General features: G+C 40.1%; 1 long non-coding RNA gene across 1 annotated transcript; it reads left to right on the top strand.

Moving 5' to 3' along the window:
- Positions 1–334: 334 nt before the first annotated feature.
- On the top strand, positions 335–1,206 carry LOC129757917 (uncharacterized). Its single transcript, XR_008739851.1, has 3 exons — positions 335–563; positions 623–824; positions 886–1,206. It is a non-coding gene; the product is annotated as an uncharacterized LOC129757917 (long non-coding RNA).
- The last annotated feature ends 4,709 nt before the right edge of the window (positions 1,207–5,915 follow it).

Genomic DNA, 5,915 nt, shown 5'->3' with positions numbered 1-5,915 from the left:
AGCTCAACAAAGTACGTCAGATACAAGGGAAAACTCCACCATCTGGCCGGACAAACACCTGAGCAGAATCTACAAACAGGATGAACACCGGTACAGAACAACCAGCACCATGCAGTTTATCAACAACAGCAGCAGTAAAAATCACTCTGGCGGAAGAAAACACCATCAGTCTGCTAGTTCCTCAGCGACGGATACATCCAGACACCATGCAGCCACCACCGATCATACCGCCTACGCCATCATCACCACCAGAGACAACAGCAGCATAACATCGGACATCCGCCGGAAGCGTTCCATCGCAGCACTACCTGCTTTCCGATGGAAGAGACCATCAACGCAGCAGCATCTACCTTTTCATCTTCACCACAAGAAGTGAACCAGCTCAGCAGCAGCCGCGGCCTCGGAATCAGCATTTTTTCTCCCAAAACGGAAGCGCACCAGGCGGCGGAAGTGGCTCAGGCGGGTCACAATGGAACAGTGGAGTTGATGTTGGTTCTAGTGTTTTCATTATGATCTAATCTGTCCAACCCATGAGTGAACATATGCAACAGCCCACTGCCCTGGTAAAATAGTGACAGGATAAGTTAAGCTTTGATTAACTAAGAACTTTTTTTTATTTTAGAAAAAGGACGATCAACCTTTTAATATAACAGCCAGAATAAAAAATAATCCCTGAAAATCTTCTGAAACGACGAAGTGGAACATTTGTTTTTATCACGGCGGAACCAGAGGAGTCAGCGTTGGAAACAGCAACTAATTAGTCAGCATCTTTAGAATTCAGAATTGCATCCGTGGCCCAGATTCCAGTCATGAGGGCCTTGGAGGTAGCACCAACTTTGCCCCTGCGTTTTCATATTTTCATTCCGAGTTTTTTTTTCTTTTTAGGTAAAAATCACATTCTGAAAGCATACATCTGGTTCTCGAACTGCCGGAATTCAGTGAAGAGTTGTTATCCGTAACGATGTCTAGATATTCTTATTTCTGGAAGTGAGCGTGAACAAGAGTATTGACGCCGCAAACGAACAAGTTCCCCCCGCCTGCGGAAGAGGCGAAAAAACACTTCCAAAAGGCCTGCGGTGATATGGTGACATCATACAAATCAGATGGACACCACTATACATACTGTCTATTAGTAAAAATACGGTCGACTTGTAGATTCAGTGATTAATAAAATATAATGCTATACAAGCCCAGATGTTTCATTTTTCCTAACAAATCAATTTAAATTCGATAGAAGAACGGATAACTTTCATTTCATTGTCTAGAATAATCATTTTTATCAAATAACGATTGAATAACTTTCATTGGAAATTCCTATAAAATTTATCGGGACGCCAAACTATATGCGCAAAATTTTGCGCTGACTTATAAAAAGTATTGGATTTTCTAGTAGTGCAAAAATACTAGAATTCCCAATACTGTTTATAGCCCGATTTTACTCAGTGCGACTGCCTGCTGATGTCGTTTTCACACATACATGCATATTTCCATTTGTGGAATTGCATGCCAAGATTAGGCGAAAAAATGTTTATATTTTCTTCAATTCTAGATAGAAAATGTACGTTGTTTGGAGTAAGTAATAATTTTATATTTTTTGCCATGTTTTGCTGTAACCAACGGTAATTTTTAGTGATTTTTCCCTAATGAAGTGTGTTTTGAAAATCAATCCGAAGATGGCAGATGCACTAGCAAGGTAGGTTCATTTTAGATTTTTTCCGAAGATCATAATTTTATGTGCAGTTTGTAATGCGAAAAAAAAATATTACGCAGTCATTTGGATTCAATTGTGGACAAATGCTATGCAGAATGTTGCCATATGCGATTTTCTTCTATGTTTGATTTATTTTTCATTTTTAAGCGTATGTTTGACATGAAAATCACCAAAATGCATTTTGGCATGCCAAGATAAGGAGCATGCCAAGTTAAGGCTCACTTACCCTATTTGCGGCAATATGCTTCTTTTTAGCTAAGAGCATTTTTTACCCCGTGAGGAAGATTGACAATCACATCCAAATATCCATTTTACTGGTGCCACGTGAAGAGAACCGTGGCAATAAAAATGGGCGCCAAAATTTCCTACATAGAGATGGATGAGCATCAGTACGCCTTGATTGCTTTTGACGCCTTTCTTCTCTAGGTTATTGGAATGAAAAAAAAAAAAATAGGAAATTTGGTGCCACGACTTTTATTTGATACGTAAAAAACTAAAAATTAATAATAAAATTCCACAAAAACATATTCGAAATTATCTCTCCGTTGTGTTTTTCTTCGCGCAAAGACGAACTCAACAAAAAAAATTGCATGCAAATCAGATGACTCCTGCAACGGCCAAATTCAAATTAAGAATTTAAAACAAAAAAAAAAATATAACTAAAAATCTACTTCTCAATTGTGTTGTTTCAATAAAACTGACAAGGATGAATTTTCCAGCAAAAAAGTTAAGTTTAAGAATGACAAATGAATCAGTTTTCAAAAAGACTCAATAAAAATCTCTAAATTCAGTAACTCTTGATTTTTCGGCATTTTAAAACAAAGTTGCTCAAGTTTTATATTATCCTAGCATTCTTAAGACACATGTTCAATTAAAAATAGATCTCTCGTTGCAACTCTTGTTGGTTTCTTCATTCTCGGAGTTTTTCATGCTGAAGTGATACACATCAATCGTTCTCCGCCCACGACATTTTTCTGTTTGCAAATTTGCACTTTGCATATTATGCTGCAGCGAGAAAACTCTATGCGTATCACATTATCCAAAGCAACTGAACTCAACTCAACTCAACTAGGCAGGTACGAGTTCAGAGGGCCACGCTGTTAACTCTTGTCTAACTCGATTATACGCATGTAAACGAGCTTACCAGGCGTTAAAGAAATCATATACGAAATGAGAAAAAAAAAACCAAACCTCACAAGCAAAAGTGCCACGAGATTATCATAAAATTAGACGTTGTTGCCCGCGTTGGAAAATCATAACAATATTTAACGATATTATTAAACGCGCATACGGAACCCGTCAACGAGCTGATTTGGGTAAGGTGAATCGAGTGTTGTTTTTTTTCGGATTGGAGTCGACTTAAAGACCCCAATTGTGTTTCGGTTGGCCGATTGAGGGGAGGGCGCAAGCAAAGTCGCGAGGGTACCTACACCGGGATCCCAAAACAAGACACACTCCATAACTTCATTCAAGAAGTCACTCGCGGCAAGCAGCGCCGACGAATTTAAATATTTATTCTAATTGTTTTTTAATTAAGAAGATTTCCATATGAATAAATTAATAAAATTACAATAATAATAATTCGGTGTCTCGTATAACGAGTTCCTAGTCCTGAGAGCGGGTAGGGTAGCTATATGGGTTCGAGATCTCTCCTGACTCTGGGGATTGCTGTGGGAGCTGATGGAAAAATCGTATCTTGTAACACGATCAGGCTCTTTAGAAGTTGGTGAAGTTCGCGAATCGCGTCGACGACGACGACTGATGATTATTCACATTGTATCGCGTGCATAATATTTGTGTGATGGCCGTTTAGCGTTTTGGCGCGTCATCGCTTGTCCGACATGGTTCTGTTTTTCTTGTCTTATTTTGTTCATTCTCACACGCATGCCAATTTGTCAGGAAGCTAATCAATTATTGCTGAAACAGAGGTTGTCCGATGCCTCACAACTGTTTATAGAACATTATGTTACCAATTTGCAGAATGCGAAGTGAGCAGCATTAATGAAACCTCTAACTTGGTTAAAGTTAGCGATTGGTTATCAAACTATAAATGTTAACGGTTGCTAACTAAAGGCGCTGATCACTAATCGCTAGCTGGGAATGAAATAAAAAAAATCAGTCAAACATTGTTTTTAAGACTTAATTTTACATAATAATATTCAAATGGATCTTTTCCTTGAATATTAAGATAAAAGGTGCTCGGATATAAAAGTGTTCAAACTAAATTGCGTGTAAATCGATTATTTGTTTATTAAAAAAACAAAGTATCTTTCTTTATGAAGTTCAATTTGAATAAAAGACAGAAAAAATACTCAGTTAGGAGTTGGACGATCTAGCCGAAATTTGCGAGTCTTTCATTTGATGATTGCTTTCAAATTTTGTACAGTTATGTATTTTATACACTTTCTTCGCCGCAGAACGCAAGTTTGTTTTGAATTGCTTCTCGCAGCTAAACAGTTTTTGTTTCTTCTTAAGGTTCTGCACATCGCCCAACATTTTTCGTTTGGTGAATTTCTGGTATGTTGGCAAGGCTCTTGACTTTGGGCACAAGCAGCTTGTTAGTAGCCTTATTCTCCATAACCTGATGTCAAATCCGGCCAAAGCAGCACAGATAGGTGATATTTCTTCAGGAAAAGCAGCAAATGCTTGTTACCGTTTGTAACATTTGTCTTGTTGCATGTTAGTTTTTCTTTCTTTTTTCAATGTTAATGGTTTAATTTAATAATTTATTTTGATAAGTGTATAAGTCAGGCAATTGATTTCAAGTTATTTGGAAAAATTGTTAAGTATTAGGGCTAGGTTACGACACAATACGTATAACATCACAAACATGATCATCACAAGGTGGCAAATTTCTGTTCAGTGGGTTGGAGAAAAAACTCAAGGGGCTGATCGGAAAGAGAAAGCCGAGAGATGCCCTCTTTTGGGTGGTAACTTCGCGCTGAACGCCTCGCATACGCCCGTTGCCAACTTGTAGGCGCTTTGTGACTCGTGGAGTGCCGGTTTAAAGTTTTTGGGCAAGAAAAGTAGCCCGGATCGTAACTTGTGCCGAAAATAAGCACACGGACATCGATAACTGTGTTCCCGAAGCCGGCTTACTTGCCCAGGTAACCAGAACGATCCACTCGAGGTGTCCTCGGGGGCTGCCAGCCCCGCGGCACGTGGTGCAGCCATGCTCGACTCGGTCGCCAATCCGACCGGGCAAGTAAGAACCATTCTGAGTGTCGATCAGAGATCCTCGAGAAGTCCAATCGTGCCAAATCGCCCCGAAAGAACCCAACAAGCCGGCCTAGCTCAACGTATAGGAATTTCCCGCCAAGTAACGCCCATTACGTTGGTCAGCATCATTGGTCAGCTTCACTCAAGCCACAACCAGTTTCAAACGACCTCCAGCCATCCACCAAGCAATCTCCAAGAATTCGCCAGTCCATCACTAGCCCCACCGCCCAAGAGAACGTTCCGACGCCGCAAGCCTGCACAAAACGGTGAGCGTATCGCCACACACAAAATACACACACATACACATCTCGAACGATTGTACTCCATTTCCCCGAAAACAATTGCCCAGAATGAAAGATCACCAGAATTTTAATCACCAGAAATCCACTTCCCCAGAATTTTTTTTCCCAGAATGCACCATTTACCAGATTTTTTTTCCCTGAATGAACCATTTCCCAGAAAAAAATTACCAGAATGAACCATTTCCCAGAAAAATTTTCGCAAGAATTGCCATTTCCCAGAAAATTTAATATATTTATCCAACCTGAAATTAAAAAAAATACAAATAGATTTTTTCCACAAAAATTGGATTCCCATAATATTGTTCTTTTGCGGCAAAGCCGCAACCAACGAGGATGAAGGGGCCGAGGCGGCACAAAGCCGCCGAAGTTCCCAAATCCGAGGTGGCCGCCGACCCGCCGTCGGAAGCGGTGGCCCTAATACATTGGTCTAGGTTTGCCGGGGCTTCCTAGGTCTGCGTGAAAGCTAGGGGTGATCCCTTAGCCCCGTCCGCCACGCGTCAGCGTGAAGGACAAAACGTCTTTCAAGTTCGAACGCGCGGCGTGAGGAGTCTTATACCAAAACGATTTTTTAAAGGACCATGGTAAGCATTGAATCAATTAAAGTACCCAAGCCATAAACAAAGCACAATATTGGTTCTCAAATAAATTTAGTTGGAAATTTTCAAAGTCGTAGTTTCATTTAA

This window comes from Uranotaenia lowii, chromosome 3, assembly GCF_029784155.1.
Source record: "Uranotaenia lowii strain MFRU-FL chromosome 3, ASM2978415v1, whole genome shotgun sequence".
In the NCBI taxonomy this organism is placed as follows: Eukaryota; Metazoa; Arthropoda; class Insecta; order Diptera; family Culicidae; genus Uranotaenia; species Uranotaenia lowii.
The sequence above is the reverse complement of the archived record's forward strand: the minus strand, read 5'-3'. Positions and strand labels throughout refer to the sequence as shown.